Below are 18486 nucleotides of genomic sequence, written 5' to 3' on the forward strand. Positions count from 1 at the left end.
CACCGTCGAATTGTTATACTCCGTTATATTTTGTTTATGTTACTGTTATCTATATTTATTTATTTCTTTTAGCTATCTAGTCACGTCAACTTATACAACGTTAAAATTCGTATGAGGATCTGATAAGGAGGAAACTAAAGTGGATTACCCTACAAACATATCATATGGACGCCCAGTGCGATATTAAATGTGAAAGTACTATGACGACAAGGGCGCAGGGGGACTGTCCCTGCGCACTTTGAAATTATAATAATTAGCCACGCGACCTGTAAAAACATATGTATACTCTGTACCTGATCCCCGGGGCTTCGCCCCGGGGAAACATTTATTGAAATAAAACTGCTTTTATCTGTTCTTATCAGCTTAATATCTGATACACTCCCCATCGGGGAGTCAGAATATTAATCTGATTTTTGGAAATTGACGGAGCAGTTGGAGCTTGCTCCACCTCTGTCGCGAGTCAGCCTGGCATTGCAGTGCCGCCAGGATTGGCTCAATAACTACACAAAAATCAGATTTTAAGTATTTTATTTATCTATCTTTTAACTCTTGACTTTTGACTTTTAACTTTTAACTTTTAACTTTTAACTTTTAACTTCTAACTTTTATATACACTTTGACTCTTCCTTTTGCTCTCTCTCTGTTCTTCGTTTTATTTTCTAAGTTTCAGGCATGGCCGAAGGATCCGGATGCGTCGCCCGAGGAAACGAGGTAATCGTTAAGTTCCCGTTCCCCGACCAATTTATCTGTCCCTACTGCCATCGAGGGACTACGGCGCTGCGAAGGGGAGCGGCGGTGTACCAGCGGCACGAGGATTTAGGTAAACACCTTAAACTTCACCATTCGGGTATTACGCGTAGGTTTGTATGCGGTGATTGCGGCTTCACCGACAACAGTGCTTATGCACTGAAGAAGGTGAAGCAGCATCACGCTGCAAGCCACGCGAATGGTGCACCGAATCCTCCTGCCGCTGGTGCACCATCGGCCGCCCCGGGCGACGCATCTGCATCCCCGGCCAGCGGACCCGCGGGGGGGACGGGCTCCCTCCGCGAGGGCGCGAGAAGCGAGGCCCCGCGATCCGCCGAAACGGATCGATCGACCACGCGAGGAGGCGAGCCGCCATGCGCGAGAAGAAACGTGCCAGCGGTGGCGGCGTCGACCTCCCGTGGTAAGTCAAAGTCCTCCGCCCCCACAACGACGACGGCGAGGACAACGACAGGGCGGAGGACAACGGCGGCGACGGTGGCGGGAAAGAAGCCCGCCACCGCCACACTGAAGAGCTTTGTTACCGTCGCCGCCAGACGCAGCGGGTCGCAGCCCGAGCCCGCAACGGCTGCACCGAGGGGGTGCAGCAGAAGGGTGACTCCGACCACCACCTTCGCGGAGGTCACCCGGGGGCCACCGGCCGCCACCACCGGGGTAACGACGACAGCCACGGCGAGGGAAACGAAGAGGACAACGCCCAAGACGCCCTCGCCGGCCGGACCGACGACAGTGGGGGGGACCACCACCACCCAGCCGCCCCCCCCCGCCGGACAACTAACCCAGACCAACTCCGGCAATCTGTCGTCGGCCGGTAGGATTGCCCCGGTGGTCGTAACATCCACGGCGGCCACGACGACGACGACGACGACGATCACGACGACCACGACGACGACCTCGGTGGTGCGGGGGTCAATACCCGCACCGGTCGTGACACCACCGCCTACCCGGGGTCCAACTCCATCGCCGAGGGGGACAGCCGGCGGCAATTCCACCTCGCCGCCGGCACTCGCGCCCAGGACGAGGGCGCGAGCCAGGAGAGCCGCCACCGAGCCCCCCCAGCAGACCCCGGGTACACCACGACGAGGCAGGAGGATTCGCGGCACTCCCCAGGCGGTGGTACCAGTCGCGGCCGGGAGAAGGACACCGCCGACGACATCTCCGGCGGCGCTAGGATGCCCCACCCCAAGGAGAGGAAGAAGCGCCCGGGCCGTGTCCCTCCCGCCCGGGAGGGGGACGAAAGGGGGCAATACCACCGCCCCCACATCCCCAGGGGTGGGGACGACAAGAAGAGGGAGGAGGAAGAGACTCCCGGCCATCGAGGAGTCGTCGTCAGGAGAGGAGGCAACGACAGCGGCCCCGTCGTCGTCGCCACCGAATGAAGATTGGATAGTGGCGGCCCCCAGAAGAGGAAGGAAGAGGGCTGGGCTGCAGACCCCCGTGCCGGGGGAGCAGGATGCAACAGAGGAAGGAGTAATGCCCCCCGGCAGCGCGGGAATGGTCGGTCCCTCCGTGGAGGCGGAACGGGGCCGAAATACGGACCAGGGCCCAACTAGTAATAAGGGTAACAATTATAAGACTGATTTTAACAACAAGACTAAAGATTTTAGCAGTATAAAAAGGTACTGTGACAGGGCCACGAGCCCTATAAATTTTAATAGCAATTTTATTTCGGACGACCAGCAAGGGATGTTAAATCGTAATATAACCGACGCGAGCCGGGGCAGTCCGACTAATGCCCCCGGGTCAAACCGGGGCTCTGTTTGTAGAAGGACCGCGGCCCCGAGTGGTGCAACCCCTGCGGTCAGTAGAGGAAACGCCGCCGTGGACCGGAGGCAGACGGCGACGAGGGGGAGAGGGAGTGGTGTCGACCCAGGAACGTGCGCACGGAGTGACCCGACGGTGACCGGAGGTAAGCGGACGCAGCGGACGTGTGGGGGGCTCAGACATGGGCCGGAGCGGAATCCTGATGCAATCGTGGAGCGTCCAGGGAGAGGGCGCGGATCCACCCGGAGCGAGCGGACGCCAATGGCTGCCCCCCGCCGACGCGGCGGCGCCGAGGAAGCGTCCGAAAGGGCGCGAATCGTCGCGGCTGCAGAGGCGGTGGAGACAGCGGAGGGCTTAGAGGCCCTTGCCGCCCTTGTGGCGGACTTCTTTGGTTCGAGGCGTTCTGCTCGTGGAAGGGGGGGTGCCGCAAGGGCCACTGGGGGGGGAGGAGGAAGGCCGGATGCGGCGGAGAGTTTGGGGGTGCGTCCCCGAGGGGATGCCAGTTGCAACGGAGCGACCGGGGCTCCTTTCACACGGACGGAACACGTCCGGGAAGCCACGCGAATACAGCGTCTGTTCCGAACGAACCGCAAGCGGGCAGTGCAGGAGGTGCTAGCCGAGCAATCTCCGCACTGCCAAGTGCCCAAGGACATTGTCCAAGGGCACTTTAGTTCTATATATGCGGCTCGGGACCGTTCGGAACACTTCCCGGCGCTCCACCACGACCAGCCGGAGGAAGGAACCAATGAGGCACTGGAGAGGCCCTTCGGGTCGGCCGAGGTGTTCAACCGCCTCCGGAGGATGAAAAAATCATCCCCCGGACCGGATGGAATCACCTACGCCGACCTGAGGGGGGCCGATCCGGGAGCCGAGGTCCTGACGGCGGCATACAATGCGTGCCGTCGGGTGGAGTTGATTCCCTCCCTGTGGAAGGAGTCAAATACCATCTTGATTTACAAGAAAGGTGAGAGGGATGACCTCAGCAACTGGCGTCCCATCGCCATGGGTGACGTAATCCCCAAGCTCTTCGCGGCCGTGATGGCCGACCGCCTTACCCGCTGGGCCGTCCAAAATCGACGGCTCTCCCCGGCACAAAAGGGCTTTCTGCCGTACGAGGGGTGCCTTGAGCACAACTTCGTGCTGCGGGAGGCCCTTATCGACGCGAAGCGACGGCGGAGGGAGTTGGTGGTTGCGTGGCTGGACCTTTCCAATGCTTTTGGTTCGGTCCCCCACGCCGCCATCTTAAACGCGCTGACCGGTGCCGGTGCCCCCCACGCGATCGTCAACCTCGTCCGGTGTCTATACACCGATTGCACGACGAGGGTCCGTACTGCCGAAGGATTCACTGATAGGATCCCCATGCAGTCGGGAGTAAGACAGGGCTGCCCCTTGAGCCCTATACTCTTTAACCTGGCAATCGAACCCGTGGTTCGACAAGCCGCGGAGTCGAGGGCCGGGTACGAGATGGCGGGCTTTAAGGTAGCAGCCCTAGCTTACGCGGATGATATCGCATTGATCGCGACGTCCCCCGAGGGCATGAGAGGGCTACTGGGTGCAGCAGAGGCCACGGCGCGGAGTCTGGGCCTCGCGTTCAATCCGGGGAAGTGCGCGACGCTGCACGTCCTTGGAAGCGGCGCGGTGGCCCGGACCGAGTTTGGCCTCAACGAGGGACCCGTTCCAGCGCTCGGAGACGGAGACGCCTATGAGCACCTGGGCATTCCCGCCGGGGTTCGGATCGACCAGACGCCCTACTCCACGATCCGGGATGTGCTGAGGGACCTGGGGGCGGTGGACCGCTCCCTGCTAGCTCCGTGGCAGAAGGTGGAAACCTTAAGATCGGTTATAATTCCACGGGTGGATTTCCTGCTACGGGGCGCCAGCGTGAGGAAGTCGGCACTGGCGGAGGTAGACAAGGCTGTTAGGCGCGTGGTCAAGGGATGGCTCAATTTGCCACAGCGGGCCAGTGCGGAGGTGGTTTACATCCCCCCTTCGTGGGGAGGATGCGGACTCCTCCCACTGGCTGACCTGGCTGATGTGACGACCGTGGCCCATGCGTTCAGGCTTCTGAACGCACGGGACCCGGTCGTTGCATCACTGGCAAGGGCATCCCTTGATACAGCGGCGCGGGACAAGCTGCGTCGGCCTCCGACAGAGGGGGACCTCGCGGAGTACCTGTCGGGTCGTTTGACCGGGGACTTCGCGTGGCCAACCAGCGGATGTGCCTCATTCTGGTCGCGGGTGCGGTCCGCCGCGCTCAGGTCCGCGGCGCGTTTCGGTTTTCGGTGGAAGTGGGACGATGGTCGGGCCGAGCTCTCGGTGGAGATCGCCTCGCGGGGCGAACCGGTCGTGGTGTCACCAGGAGCGAAGGCGGAGATAATCCGCCGGATGAGGGCGGCAGTGGCTGAGCACTACAGGATGACACTGGTCCGGAAACCTGACCAGGGGAAGGTTTTCGGCGTGACCTCCCGCCATGCGGTGAGCAATCACTTCATGCGTGGGGGGTCATTTACTCGCTTCGCCGACTGGCGCTTTATCCATCGCGCGCGCCTTGATGTCCTCCCACTCAATGGAGCAATCCGTTGGGGGGAGGGCGATAAACGATGTCGGCGATGCGGGTTTAAGCTCGAGAGCCTTCCTCACGTGCTCGGGCACTGCGGCGTTCACTCGGCGGCTCGCCAGCTCCGGCACCACGGCTTGGTTCGCAGGCTTGCGAGGGCGACCCGTCTCCCGGGCGACCTCCGGGTTGACCGACGTGTCCCGGGTGTCCCCGACGAACTGGCGGCCTTGCGTCCCGACATAGTCGTGACGCACGAGCCGTCACGGACCGTCCACCTGGTCGATGTGGCCGTGCCATTTGAAAACACCTTCATGGCCTTCGAAGACGCCAAGGCGGAGAAACTGCAAAAATACGCGCCTATAGCGTGTGCTCTCCGCCGGCGCGGCTACACCGTCCACGTGGACGCGTTCATCGTCGGGGCCCTGGGCGCCTGGCACCCGGACAACGAGTCCCTCCTGAAAACGCTGCGCGTCTCACGGTTCTACGCGAGGACCATGAGACGGCTCATGGTATCAGAGACCATAGCCTGGTCCAGGGACATTTACGTGGAACACGTCTCTGGGATCCGGCAGTACCCCGCTCCGACCGCGGCGCCCGAAGCTGACGAGAACGCGGTGGCGCCAAGAAGATGGATTAGCGTGCAAGAGGACCGTGGGGGTCGAGGGGCCGGTAACAATAGCACCAGCGGACTGCCCCGAGCTCGAGAAGACGAGTAGTGGGCGTTCCTTTTGGCCATCAGTATTATATATATTTTTCTTAAGTGCTATACTGCATATACTTAATTCTATCTCACTCGTATTCTAGTCCAAACTCGATCTCGTTCTACCTCATTCTAGTTCACTGCATGCCATTTTGTTCTACAGTTATATTTCTTTGCTCATTTATATTCCTTTTCTTTCTTTTTGCGGCCCTATACACCGTCAAATTGCTGTACTTTTCTATATTCTTGTTTCTGTTCTTGCTATTTGCTGGTATTATGATCTACTCTTCTCTTCCTTGTTGTTACTTATTTTATTACTTATTTATTTATTTATTTATTTATTTATTTAGTTGCCTGTTATTCATGTTAACATACTTATGGTCAAAATCCACATGATGACTTGACAAGGAAGGAGCCATAACGGACTACCACATACACGCATCAGTTGGACGCCCAGTGCGATAATTAATGTGAAAGTGCTACGACGATAAGGGCGCAGGGGGACTGTCCCTGCGCCCTTTAAAATTATATTAATTTTGTCATATGACCGATATATATGTATACTCTGTACCTGATCCCCGGGGCTTCGCCCCGGGGAAACATTTATTGAAATAAAACTGCTTTTATCTGTTCTTATCAGCTTAATATCTGATACACTCCCCATCGGGGAGTCAGAATATTAATCTGATTTTTGGAAATTGACGGAGCAGTTGGAGCTTGCTCCACCTCTGTCGCGAGTCAGCCTGGCATTGCAGTGCCGCCAGGATTGGCTCAATAACTACACAAAAATCAGATTTTAAGTATTTTATTTATCTATCTTTTAACTCTTGACTTTTGACTTTTAACTTTTAACTTTTAACTTTTAACTTTTAACTTCTAACTTTTATATACACTTTGACTCTTCCTTTTGCTCTCTCTCTGTTCTTCGTTTTATTTTCTAAGTTTCAGGCATGGCCGAAGGATCCGGATGCGTCGCCCGAGGAAACGAGGTAATCGTTAAGTTCCCGTTCCCCGACCAATTTATCTGTCCCTACTGCCATCGAGGGACTACGGCGCTGCGAAGGGGAGCGGCGGTGTACCAGCGGCACGAGGATTTAGGTAAACACCTTAAACTTCACCATTCGGGTATTACGCGTAGGTTTGTATGCGGTGATTGCGGCTTCACCGACAACAGTGCTTATGCACTGAAGAAGGTGAAGCAGCATCACGCTGCAAGCCACGCGAATGGTGCACCGAATCCTCCTACCGCTGGTGCACCATCGGCCGCCCCGGGCGACGCATCTGCATCCCCGGCCAGCGGACCCGCGGGGGGGACGGGCTCCCTCCGCGAGGGCGCGAGAAGCGAGGCCCCGCGATCCGCCGAAACGGATCGATCGACCACGCGAGGAGGCGAGCCGCCATGCGCGAGAAGAAACGTGCCAGCGGTGGCGGCGTCGACCTCCCGCGGTAAGTCAAAGTCCTCCGCCCCCACAACGACGACGGCGAGGACAACGACAGGGCGGAGGACAACGGCGGCGACGGTGGCGGGAAAGAAGCCCGCCACCGCCACACTGAAGAACTTTGTTACCGTCGCCGCCAGACGCAGCGGGTCGCAGCCCGAGCCCGCAACGGCTGCACCGAGGGGGTGCAGCAGAAGGGTGACTCCGACCACCACCTTCGCGGAGGTCACCCGGGGGCCACCGGCCGCCACCACCGGGGTAACGACGACAGCCACGGCGAGGGAAACGAAGAGGACAACGCCCAAGACGCCCTCGCCGGCCGGACCGACGACAGTAGGGGGGACCACCACCACCCAGCCGCCCCCCCCCGCCGGACAACTAACCCAGACCAACTCCGGCAATCTGTCGTCGGCCGGTAGGATTGCCCCGGTGGTCGTAACATCCACGGCGGCCACGACGACGACGACGACGACGATCACGACGACCACGACGACGACCTCGGTGGTGCGGGGGTCAATACCCGCACCGGTCGTGACACCACCACCCACCCGGGGCCCAACTCCATCACCGAGGGGGACAGCCGGCGGCAATTCCACCTCGCCGCCGGCACTCGCGCCCAGGACGAGGGCGCGAGCCAGGAGAGCCGCCACCGAGCCCCCCCAGCAGACCCCGGGTACATTACGGCGCAGTAGGAGGATCCGCGGCACCCCCCAGGCGGTGGAACCAGTCGCGGCCGGGAGGAGGACGCCGCCGACGACTTCTCCGGCGGCGCTAGGATGCCCCACCCCAAGGAGAGGAAGAAGTGCCCGGGCCGTGTCCCTCCCGCCCGGGAGGGGAACGAAAGGGGGCAACACCACCGCCCCCACATCCCCAGGGGTGGGGACGACAAGAAGAGGGAGAAGGAGGAGACTCCCGGCCATCGAGGAGTCGTCGTCAGGAGAGGGCGAAGATGCGGAAGCGACAGCGGCTCCGTCGTCGTCGTCGCCGAGGGTAGACTGGACAGTGGCGGCCCCCAGAAGAGGAAGGAGGAGGGCTGGGCTGCAGACCCCCGTGCCGGGGGGCCAGGGAGCCACGGAGAGAAGAATAACGCCCCCCGGCAGCGCAGAAATGGTCGGTCCCTCCGTGGAGGCGGAACGGGGCCGAAATACGGACCAGGGCCCATCTAATATTAGTAATATTAATAGTAATGACAATAATAATAATGTTGATTTTAGTAGCAGGACTAAAGATTTTAGCAGGATTAAAAGGTACTGTGATAGGGCCACGAGCCCCATTAATTTTAACAGCAGCTATGACAATCCTAACCAAGACGACCAGCGATGGGATTTAAATTTTAACGCAATCGACGCGAGCCGGGGCAGTCCGACTAATGCCCCCGGGTCAAACCGGGGCTCTGTTTGTAGAAGGACCGCGGCCCCGAGTGGTGCAACCCCTGCGGTCAGTAGAGGGAACGCCGCCGTGGACCGGAGGCGGACGGCGACGAGGGGGAGAGGGAGTGGTGTCGATCCAGGAACGTGCACACGGAGTGACCCGATGGTGACCGGAGGTAAGCGGACGCAGCGAGCGTGTGGGGGGCTCAGACATGGGCCGGGGCGGAATCCCGAAGCAATCGTGGAGCGTCCAGGGAGAGGGCGCGGACCCACCCGGGGCGAGCGGACGCCAATGGCTGCCCCCCGCCGACGCGGCGGCGCCGAGGAAGCGTCCGAAAGGGCGCGAATCGTCGCGGCTGCGGAGGCGGTGGAGACAGCGGAGGGCTTAGAGGCCCTTGCCGCCCTTGTGGCGGACTTCTTTGGTTCGAGGCGTTCCGCTCGCGGAAGGGGGGGTGCCGCAAGAGCCACTGGGGGGGGAGGAGGAAGGCCGGATGCGGCGGAGAGTTTGGGGGTGCGTCCCCGAGGGGATGCCAGTTGCAACGGAGCGACCGGGGCTCCTTCTACACGGACGGAACACGTCCGGGAAGCCACGCGAATACAGCGTCTGTTCCGAACGAACCGCAAGCGAGCAGTGCAGGAGGTGCTGGCCGAGCAATCTCCGCACTGCCAAGTGCCCAAGGACATTGTCCAAGGGCACTTTAGTTCTATATATGCGGCTCGGGACCGTTCGGAGCACTTCCCGGCGCTCCACCACGACCAGCCGGATGAAGGCACCAATGAGGCACTGGAGAGGCCCTTCGGGTCGGCCGAGGTGTTCAACCGCCTCCGGAGGATGAAAAAATCATCCCCCGGACCGGATGGAATCACCTACGCCGACCTGAGGGGGGCCGATCCGGGAGCCGAGGTCCTGACGGCGGCATACAATGCGTGCCGTCGGATGGAGTTGATTCCCTCCCTGTGGAAGGAGTCAAATACCATCTTGATTTACAAGAAAGGTGAGAGGGATGACCTCAGCAACTGGCGTCCCATCGCCATGGGTGACGTAATCCCCAAGCTCTTCGCGGCCGTGATGGCTGACCGCCTTACCCGCTGGGCCGTCCAAAATCGACGGCTCTCCCCGGCACAAAAGGGCTTTCTGCCGTATGAGGGGTGCCTTGAGCACAACTTCGTGCTGCGGGAGGCCCTTACCGACGCGAAGCGACGGCGGAGGGAGTTGGTGGTGGCGTGGCTGGACCTTTCCAATGCTTTTGGATCGGTCCCCCACGCCGCCATCTTAAACGCACTGGCCGGTGCCGGTGCCCCCCACGCGATCGTCAACCTCGTCCGGTGTCTATACACCGATTGCACGACGAGGGTCCGTACTGCCGAAGGATTCACTGATAGGATCCCCATGCAGTCGGGAGTAAGACAGGGCTGCCCCTTGAGTCCTATACTCTTTAACCTGGCAATCGAACCCGTGGTTCGTCAAGCCGCGGAGTCGAGGGCCGGGTACGAGATGGCGGGCTTTAAGGTAGCAGCCCTGGCTTACGCGGATGATATCGCATTGATCGCGACGTCCCCCGAGGGCATGAGAGGGCTACTGGTTGCAGCAGAGGCCACGGCGCGGAGTCTGGGCCTCGCGTTCAATCCGGGGAAGTGCGCGACGCTGCACGTCCTTGGAAGCGGCGCGGTGGCCCGGACCGAGTTTGGCCTCAACGAGGGACCCGTTCCAGCGCTCGGAGACGGAGACGCCTATGAGCACCTGGGCATTCCCACCGGGGTTCGGATCGACCAGACGCCCTACTCCACGATCCGGGATGTGCTGAGGGACCTGGGAGCGGTGGACCGCTCCCTGCTAGCTCCGTGGCAGAAGGTGGAAACCCTAAGATCGGTTATAATTCCACGGGTGGATTTCCTGCTACGGGGCGCCAGCGTGAGGAAGTCGGCACTGGCGGAGGTAGACAAGGCTGTCAGGCGCGTGGTCAAGGGATGGCTCAATTTGCCACAGCGGGCCAGTGCGGAGGTAGTTTACATCCCCCCGTCGTGGGGAGGATGCGGACTCCTCCCCCTGGCTGACCTGGCTGATGTGACGACCGTGGCCCATGCGTTCAGGCTTCTGAACGCACGGGACCCGGTCGTTGCATCACTGGCAAGGGCATCCCTTGATACAGCGGCGCGGGACAAGCTGCGTCGGCCTCCGACAGAGGGGGACCTCGCGGAGTACCTGTCGGGTCGTTTGACCGGGGACTTCGCGTGGCCAACCAGCGGATGTGCCTCATTCTGGTCGCGGGTGCGGTCCGCCGCGCTCAGGTCGGCGGCGCGCTTCGGTTTTCGGTGGAAGTGGGACGATGGTCGGGCCGAGCTCTCGGTGGAGATCGCCTCGCGGGGCGAACCGGTCGTGGTGTCACCAGGAGCGAAGGCGGAGATAATCCGCCGGATGAGGGCGGCAGTGGCTGAGCACTACAAAATGACACTGGTCCGGAAACCTGACCAGGGGAAGGTTTTCGGCGTGACCTCCCGCCATGCGGTGAGTAATCACTTCATGCGTGGGGGGTCATTTACTCGCTTCGCCGACTGGCGCTTTATCCATCGCGCGCGCCTTGGTGTCCTCCCACTCAATGGAGCAATCCGTTGGGGGGAGGGCGATAAACGATGTCGGCGATGCGGGTTTAAGCTCGAGAGCCTTCCTCACGTGCTCGGGCACTGCGGCGTTCACTCGGCGGCTCGCCAGCTCCGGCACCACGGCTTGGTCCGCAGGCTCGCGAGGGCGACCCGTCTTCCGGGCGACCTCCGGGTTGACCGACGTGTCCCGGGTGTCCCCGACGAACTGGCGGCCTTGCGTCCCGACATAGTCGTGACGCACGAGCCGTCACGGACCGTCCACCTGGTCGATGTGGCCGTGCCATTCGAAAACACCTTCATGGCCTTCGAAGACGCCAAGGCGGAGAAATTGCGAAAATACGCGCCTATAGCGTGTGCTCTCCGCCGGCGCGGCTACACCGTCCATGTGGACGCGTTCATCGTCGGGGCCCTGGGCGCCTGGCACCCGGACAACGAGTCCCTCCTGAAAACGCTGCGCGTCTCACGGTTCTACGCGAGGACCATGAGACGGCTCATGGTATCAGAGACCATAGCCTGGTCCAGGGACATTTACGTGGAACACGTCTCTGGGATCCGGCAGTACCCCGCTCCGACCGCGGCGCCCGAAGCTGACGAGAACGCGGTGGCGTCAAGAAGATTGACTAGCGTGCAAGAGGACCGTGGGGGTCAAGGGGCCGGAAATAATAGCACCAGCGGACTGCCCCGAGCTCGAGAAGACGAGTAGTGGGCGTTCCATCTGGCCACTAGCAGCACAAAGTGTTTTATATACTACGCTCTTTTATTTTTCTTTTACCGTTCTGACCTAACTTTATCCTACCGGGATGCTAGTCCGGATTCGATCTCGTTATTCCTTATTCTAGTCCATTTTATGCTATTTCATTCTATATTTATACTTCTTTCTTTTCTCTTTTTTTTTCTTTGTTCTGCTCACTGATACTTCTTTTCGTTCCTTTTGCGGCCCTATACACCGTCAAATTGCTGTACTCTTTTATATTGTTATTTCTGTTCCTTGTTGTTACTTATTTATTTATTTATTTATTTATTTATCTGTTATTTATGTGAATATATACGGTTAAAATCCATATGATGACCTGACAAGGAAGGAGCCAAAATGGACTACCACTTGCACATACCAGTTGGACGCCCAGTGCGAAAATTAAACGCGAAAGTGTTACGACGATAAGGGCGCAGGGGGACTGTCTCTGCGCCCTTTAAAATTATAATAATTATGTCATATAATGCTATATACATGTATACTCTGTACCTGATCCCCGGGGCTTCGCCCCGGGGAAACATTTATTGAAATAAAACTGCTTTTATCTGTTCTTATCAGCTTAATATCTGATACACTCCCCATCGGGGAGTCAGAATATTAATCTGATTTTTGGAAATTGACGGAGCAGTTGGAGCTTGCTCCACCTCTGTCGCGAGTCAGCCTGGCATTGCAGTGCCGCCAGGATTGGCTCACAATAACTACACGAAAATCAGATTTTAAGTATTTTATTTATTTATTTATTGATCTTTTAACTTTTGACTTTCAACTTTTAACTTTTAACTTTTAACTTTTAACTTTTATTCTGACTTCTATATACACTTTGACTCTTACTTTTGCTCTCTCTCTGTTTTTCGTTTTATTTTCTAAGTTTTAGGCATGGCCGAAGGATCCGGATGCGTCGCCCGAGGAAACGAGGTAATCGTTAAGTTCCCGTTCCCCGACCAATTTATCTGTCCCTACTGCCATCGAGGGACTACGGCGCTGCGAAGGGGAGCGGCGGTGTACCAGCGGCACGAGGATTTAGGTAAACACCTTAAACTTCACCATTCGGGTATTACGCGTAGGTTTGTATGCGGTGATTGCGGCTTCACCGACAACAGTGCTTATGCACTGAAGAAGGTGAAGCAGCATCACGCTGCAAGCCACGCGAATGGTGCACCGAATCCTCCTGCCGCTGGTGCACCATCGGCCGCCCCGGGTGACGCATCTGCATCCCCGGCCAGCGGACCCGCGGGGGGGACGGGCTCCCTCCGCGAGGGCGCGAGAAGCGAGGCCCCGCGATCCGCCGAAACGGATCGATCGACCACGCGAGGAGGCGAGCCGCCATGCGCGAGAAGAAACGTGCCAGCGGTGGCGGCGTCGACCTCCCGCGGTAAGTCAAAGTCCTCCGCCCCCACAACGACGACGGCGAGGACAACGACAGGGCGGAGGACAACGGCGGCGACGGTGGCGGGAAAGAAGCCCGCCACCGCCACACTGAAGAACTTTGTTACCGTCGCCGCCAGACGCAGCGGGTCGCAGCCCGAGCCCGCAACGGCTGCACCGAGGGGGTGCAGCAGAAGGGTGACTCCGACCACCACCTTCGCGGAGGTCACCCGGGGGCCACCGGCCGCCACCACCGGGGTAACGACGACAGCCACGGCGAGGGAGACGAAGAGGACAACGCCCAAGACGCCCTCGCCGGCCGGACCGACGACAGTGGGGGGGACCACCACCACCCAGCCGCCCCCCCCCGCCGGACAACTAACCCAGACCAACTCCGGCAATCTGTCGTCGGCCGGTAGGATTGCCCCGGTGGTCGTAACATCCACGGCGGCCACGACGACGACGACGACGACGATTACGACGACCACAACGACGACCTCGGTGGTGCGGGGGTCAATACCCGCACCGGTCGTGACACCACCGCCCACCCGGGGCCCAACTCCATCGCCGAGGGGGACAGCCGGCGGCAATTCCACCTCGCCGCCGGCACTCGCGCCCAGGACGAGGGCGCGAGCCAGGAGAGCCGCCACCGAGCCCCCCCAGCAGACCCCGGGTGCATTACGGCGCAGTAGGAGGATCCGCGGCACCCCCCAGGCGGTGGTACCAGTCGCGGCCGGGAGAAGGACGCCGCCGACGACATCTCCGGCGGCACTAGGATGCCCCACCCCAAGGAGAGGAAGAAGCGCCCGGGCCGTGTCCCTCCCGCCCGGGAGGGGGACGAAAGGGGGCAACACCACCGCCCCCACATCCCCAGGGGTGGGGACGACAAGAAGAGGGAGAAGGAGGAGACTCCCGGCCATCGAGGAGTCGTCGTCAGGAGAGGACGAAGAGGTGGAAGCGACAGCGGCTTCGTCGTCGTCGTCGCCGAGGGTAGATTGGACAGTGGCGGCCCCCAGAAGAGGATGGAGGAGGGCTGGGCTGCAGACCCCCGTGCCGGGGGGTCAGGGAGCCACGGAGAGAAGAATAACGCCCCCCGGCGGCGCAGAAATGGTCGGTCCCTCCGTGGAGGCGGAACGGGGCCGAAATACGGACCAGGGCCCAAATAGTAGTAAGGGTAGCAATATCAATTTTAACAGCAGGACTAATGATAAGAGCAGTAAGAAAAGGTACTGTGACAGGGCCACGAGCCCCATCAATTTTAATTTTATCTCGAATGGCAATTTTATCCGGGACGACCAGCAAGGGATGCGAAATTACGTTACAATCGACGCGAGCCGGGGCAGTCCGACTAATGCCCCCGGGTCAAACCGGGGCTCTGTTTGTAGAAGGACCGCGGCCCCGAGTGGTGCAACCCCTGCGGTCAGTAGAGGAAACGCCGCCGCGGACCGAAGGCAGACGGCGACGAGGGGGAGAGGGAGTGGTGTCGACCCAGGAACGTGCGCATGGAGTGACCCGACGGTGACCGGAGGTAAGCGGACGCAGCGGACGTGTGGGGGGCTCAGACATGGGCCGGAGCGGAATCCCGATGCAATCGTGGAGCGTCCAGGGAGAGGGCGCGGACCCACCCGGAGCGAGCGGACGCCAATGGCTGCCCCCCGCCGACGCGGCGGCGCCGAGGAAGCGTCCGAAAGGGCGCGAATCGTCGCGGCTGCGGAGGCGGTGGGGACAGCGGAGGGCTTAGAGGCCCTTGCCGCCCTTGTGGCGGATTTCTTTGGTTCGAGGCGTTCCGCTCGTGGAAGGGGGGGTGCCGCAAGGGCCACTGGGGGGGGAGGAGGAAGGCCGGATGCGGCGGAGAGTTTGAGGGTGCGTCCCCGGGGGGATGCCAGTTGCAACGGAGCGACCGGGGCTCCTTCCACACGGACGGAACACGTCCGGGAAGCCACGCGAATACAGCGTCTGTTCCGAACGAACCGCAAGCGGGCAGTGCAGGAGGTGCTAGCCGAGCAATCTCCGCACTGCCAAGTGCCCAAGGACATTGTCCAAGGGCACTTTAGTTCTATATATGCGGCTCGGGACCGTTCGGAACACTTCCCGGCGCTCCACCACGACCAGCCGGATGAAGGAACCAATGAGGCACTGGAGAGGCCCTTCGGGTCGGCCGAGGTGTTCAACCGCCTCCGGAGGATGAAAAAATCATCCCCCGGACCGGATGGAATCACCTACGCTGACCTGAGGGGGGCCGATCCGGGAGCCGAGGTCCTGACGGCGGCATACAATGCGTGCCGTCGGGTGGAGTTGATTCCCTCCCTGTGGAAGGAGTCAAATACCATCTTGATTTACAAGAAAGGTGAGAGGGATGACCTCAGCAACTGGCGTCCCATCGCCATGGGTGACGTAATCCCCAAGCTCTTCGCGGCCGTGATGGCCGACCGCCTTACCCGCTGGGCCGTCCAAAATCGACGGCTCTCCCCGGCACAAAAGGGCTTTCTGCCGTACGAGGGGTGCCTTGAGCACAACTTCGTGCTGCGGGAGGCCCTTATCGACGCAAAGCGACGGCGGAGGGAGTTGGTGGTTGCGTGGCTGGACCTTTCCAATGCTTTTGGTTCGGTCCCCCACGCCGCCATCCTAAACGCGCTGGCCGGTGCCGGTGCCCCCCACGCGATCGTCAACCTCGTCCGGTGTCTATACACCGATTGCACGACGAGGGTCCGTACGGCCGAAGGATTCACTGATAGGATCCCCATGCAGTCGGGAGTAAGACAGGGCTGCCCCTTGAGCCCTATACTCTTTAACCTGGCAATCGAACCCGTGGTTCGACAAGCCGCGGAGTCGAGGGCCGGGTATGAGATGGCGGGCTTTAAGGTAGCAGCCCTAGCTTACGCGGATGATATCGCATTGATCGCGACGTCCCCCGAGGGCATGAGAGGGCTACTGGGAGCAGCAGAGGCCACGGCGCGGAGTCTGGGCCTCGCGTTCAATCCGGGGAAGTGCGCGACGCTACACGTCCTTGGAAGCGGCGCGGTGGCCCGGACCGAGTTTGGCCTCAACGAGGGACTCGTTCCAGCGCTCGGAGACGGAGACGCCTATGAGCACCTGGGCATTCCCACCGGGGTTCGGATCGACCAGACGCCCTACTCCACGATCCGGGATGTGCTGAGGGACCTGGGGGCGGTGGATCGCTCCCTGCTAGCTCCGTGGCAGAAGGTGGAAACCTTAAGATCGGTTATAATTCCACGGGTGGATTTCCTGCTACGGGGCGCCAGCGTGAGGAAGTCGGCACTGGCGGAGGTAGACAAGGCTGTTAGGCGCGTGGTCAAGGGATGGCTCAATTTGCCACAGCGGGCCAGTGCGGAGGTAGTTTACATCCCCCCTTCATGGGGAGGATGCGGACTCCTCCCGCTGGCTGAACTGGCTGATGTGACGACCGTGGCCCATGCGTTCAGGCTTCTGAACGCACGGGACCCGGTCGTTGCATCACTGGCAAGGGCATCCCTTGATACAGCGGCGCGGGACAAGCTGCGTCGGCCTCCGACAGAGGGGGACCTCGCGGAGTACCTGTCAGGTCGTTTGACCGGGGACTTCGCGTGGCCAACCAGCGGATGTGCCTCATTCTGGTCGCGGGTGCGGTCCGCCGCGCTCAGGTCTGCGGCGCGTTTCGGTTTTCGGTGGAAGTGGGACGATGGTCGGGCCGAGCTCTCGGTGGAGATCGCCTCGCGGGGCGAACCGGTCGTGGTGTCACCAGGGGCGAAGGCGGAGATAATCCGCCGGATGAGGGCGGCAGTGGCTGAGCACTACAGAATGACACTGGTCCGGAAACCTGACCAGGGGAAGGTTTTCGGCGTGACCTCCCGCCATGCGGTGAGCAATCACTTCATGCGTGGGGGGTCATTTACTCGCTTCGCCGACTGGCGCTTTATCCATCGCGCGCGCCTTGATGTCCTCCCACTCAATGGAGCAATCCGTTGGGGGGAGGGCGATAAACGATGTCGGCGATGCGGGTTTAAGCTCGAGAGCCTTCCTCACGTGCTCGGGCACTGCGGCGTTCACTCGGCGGCTCGCCAGCTCCGACACCACGGCTTGGTTCGCAGGCTTGCGAGGGCGACCCGTCTTCCGGGCGACCTCCGGGTTGACCGACGTGTCCCGGGTGTCCCCGACGAACTGGCGGCCTTGCGTCCCGACATAGTCGTGACGCACGAGCCGTCACGGACCGTCCACCTGGTCGATGTGGCCGTGCCATTTGAAAACACCTTCATGGCCTTCGAAGATGCCAAGGCGGAGAAACTGCGAAAATACGCGCCTATAGCGTGTGCTCTCCGCCGGCGCGGCTACACCGTCCACGTGGGCGCGTTCATCGTCGGGGCCCTGGGCGCCTGGCACCCGGACAACGAGTCCCTCCTGAAAACGCTGCGCGTCTCACGGTTCTACGCGAGGACCATGAGACGGCTCATGGTATCAGAGACCATAGCCTGGTCCAGGGACATTTACGTGGAACACGTCTCTGGGATCCGGCAGTACCCCGCTCCGACCGCGGCGCCCGAAGCTGACGAGAACGCGGTGGCGTCAAGAGGATTGACTAGCGAGCAAGAGGACCGTGGGGGACGAGGGGCCGGAAATAATAGCACCAGCGGACTGCCCCGAGCTCAAGAGGACGAGTAGTGGGCGTCCTAGCCGGCAATCTGCAGCATGCACTTCTAGAGGCGATACTCTTCTTTCTTGTGTTGCTATTTATATTCTAGTCAAGCCACCCTATACATGGCACTCGACTTGACCATATAATACCTAATCCTAGATTACTGTATGCTATTTTACTTTATTTTACTTTGCTTTATGTTATATAACAACTCCTCGTCTGTTTATACCTCCTTTCTTTCTTTCTTTTTGCGGCCCTATACACCGTCGAATTGTTATACTCCGTTATATTTTGTTTATGTTACTGTTATCTATATTTATTTATTTCTTTTAGCTATCTAGTCACGTCAACTTATACAACGTTAAAATTCGTATGAGGATCTGATAAGGAGGAAACTAAAGTGGATTACCCTACACACATATCATATGGACGCCCAGTGCGATATTAAATGTGAAAGTACTATGACGACAAGGGCGCAGGGGGACTGTCCCTGCGCACTTTGAAATTATAATAATTAGCCATGAAACCTGTAAAAACATAT

At 59.8% G+C, this 18486-nt stretch overlaps 3 pseudogenes; all 3 read left to right on the forward strand.

Moving 5' to 3' along the window:
- Positions 1-321: 321 nt before the first annotated feature.
- LOC143341483 (U2 spliceosomal RNA) lies at positions 322-502 on the forward strand (annotated as a pseudogene).
- A 5883-nt stretch (positions 503-6385) lies between these two features.
- On the forward strand, positions 6386-6566 carry LOC143341484 (U2 spliceosomal RNA; annotated as a pseudogene).
- Positions 6567-12467: 5901 nt separating this feature from the next.
- Positions 12468-12648, forward strand: LOC143341486 (U2 spliceosomal RNA; annotated as a pseudogene).
- Positions 12649-18486: the final 5838 nt, after the last annotated feature.

The sequence above is a fragment of the Colletes latitarsis genome, chromosome 4 (assembly GCF_051014445.1).
Source record: "Colletes latitarsis isolate SP2378_abdomen chromosome 4, iyColLati1, whole genome shotgun sequence".
NCBI lineage: Eukaryota > Metazoa > Arthropoda > Insecta > Hymenoptera > Colletidae > Colletes > Colletes latitarsis.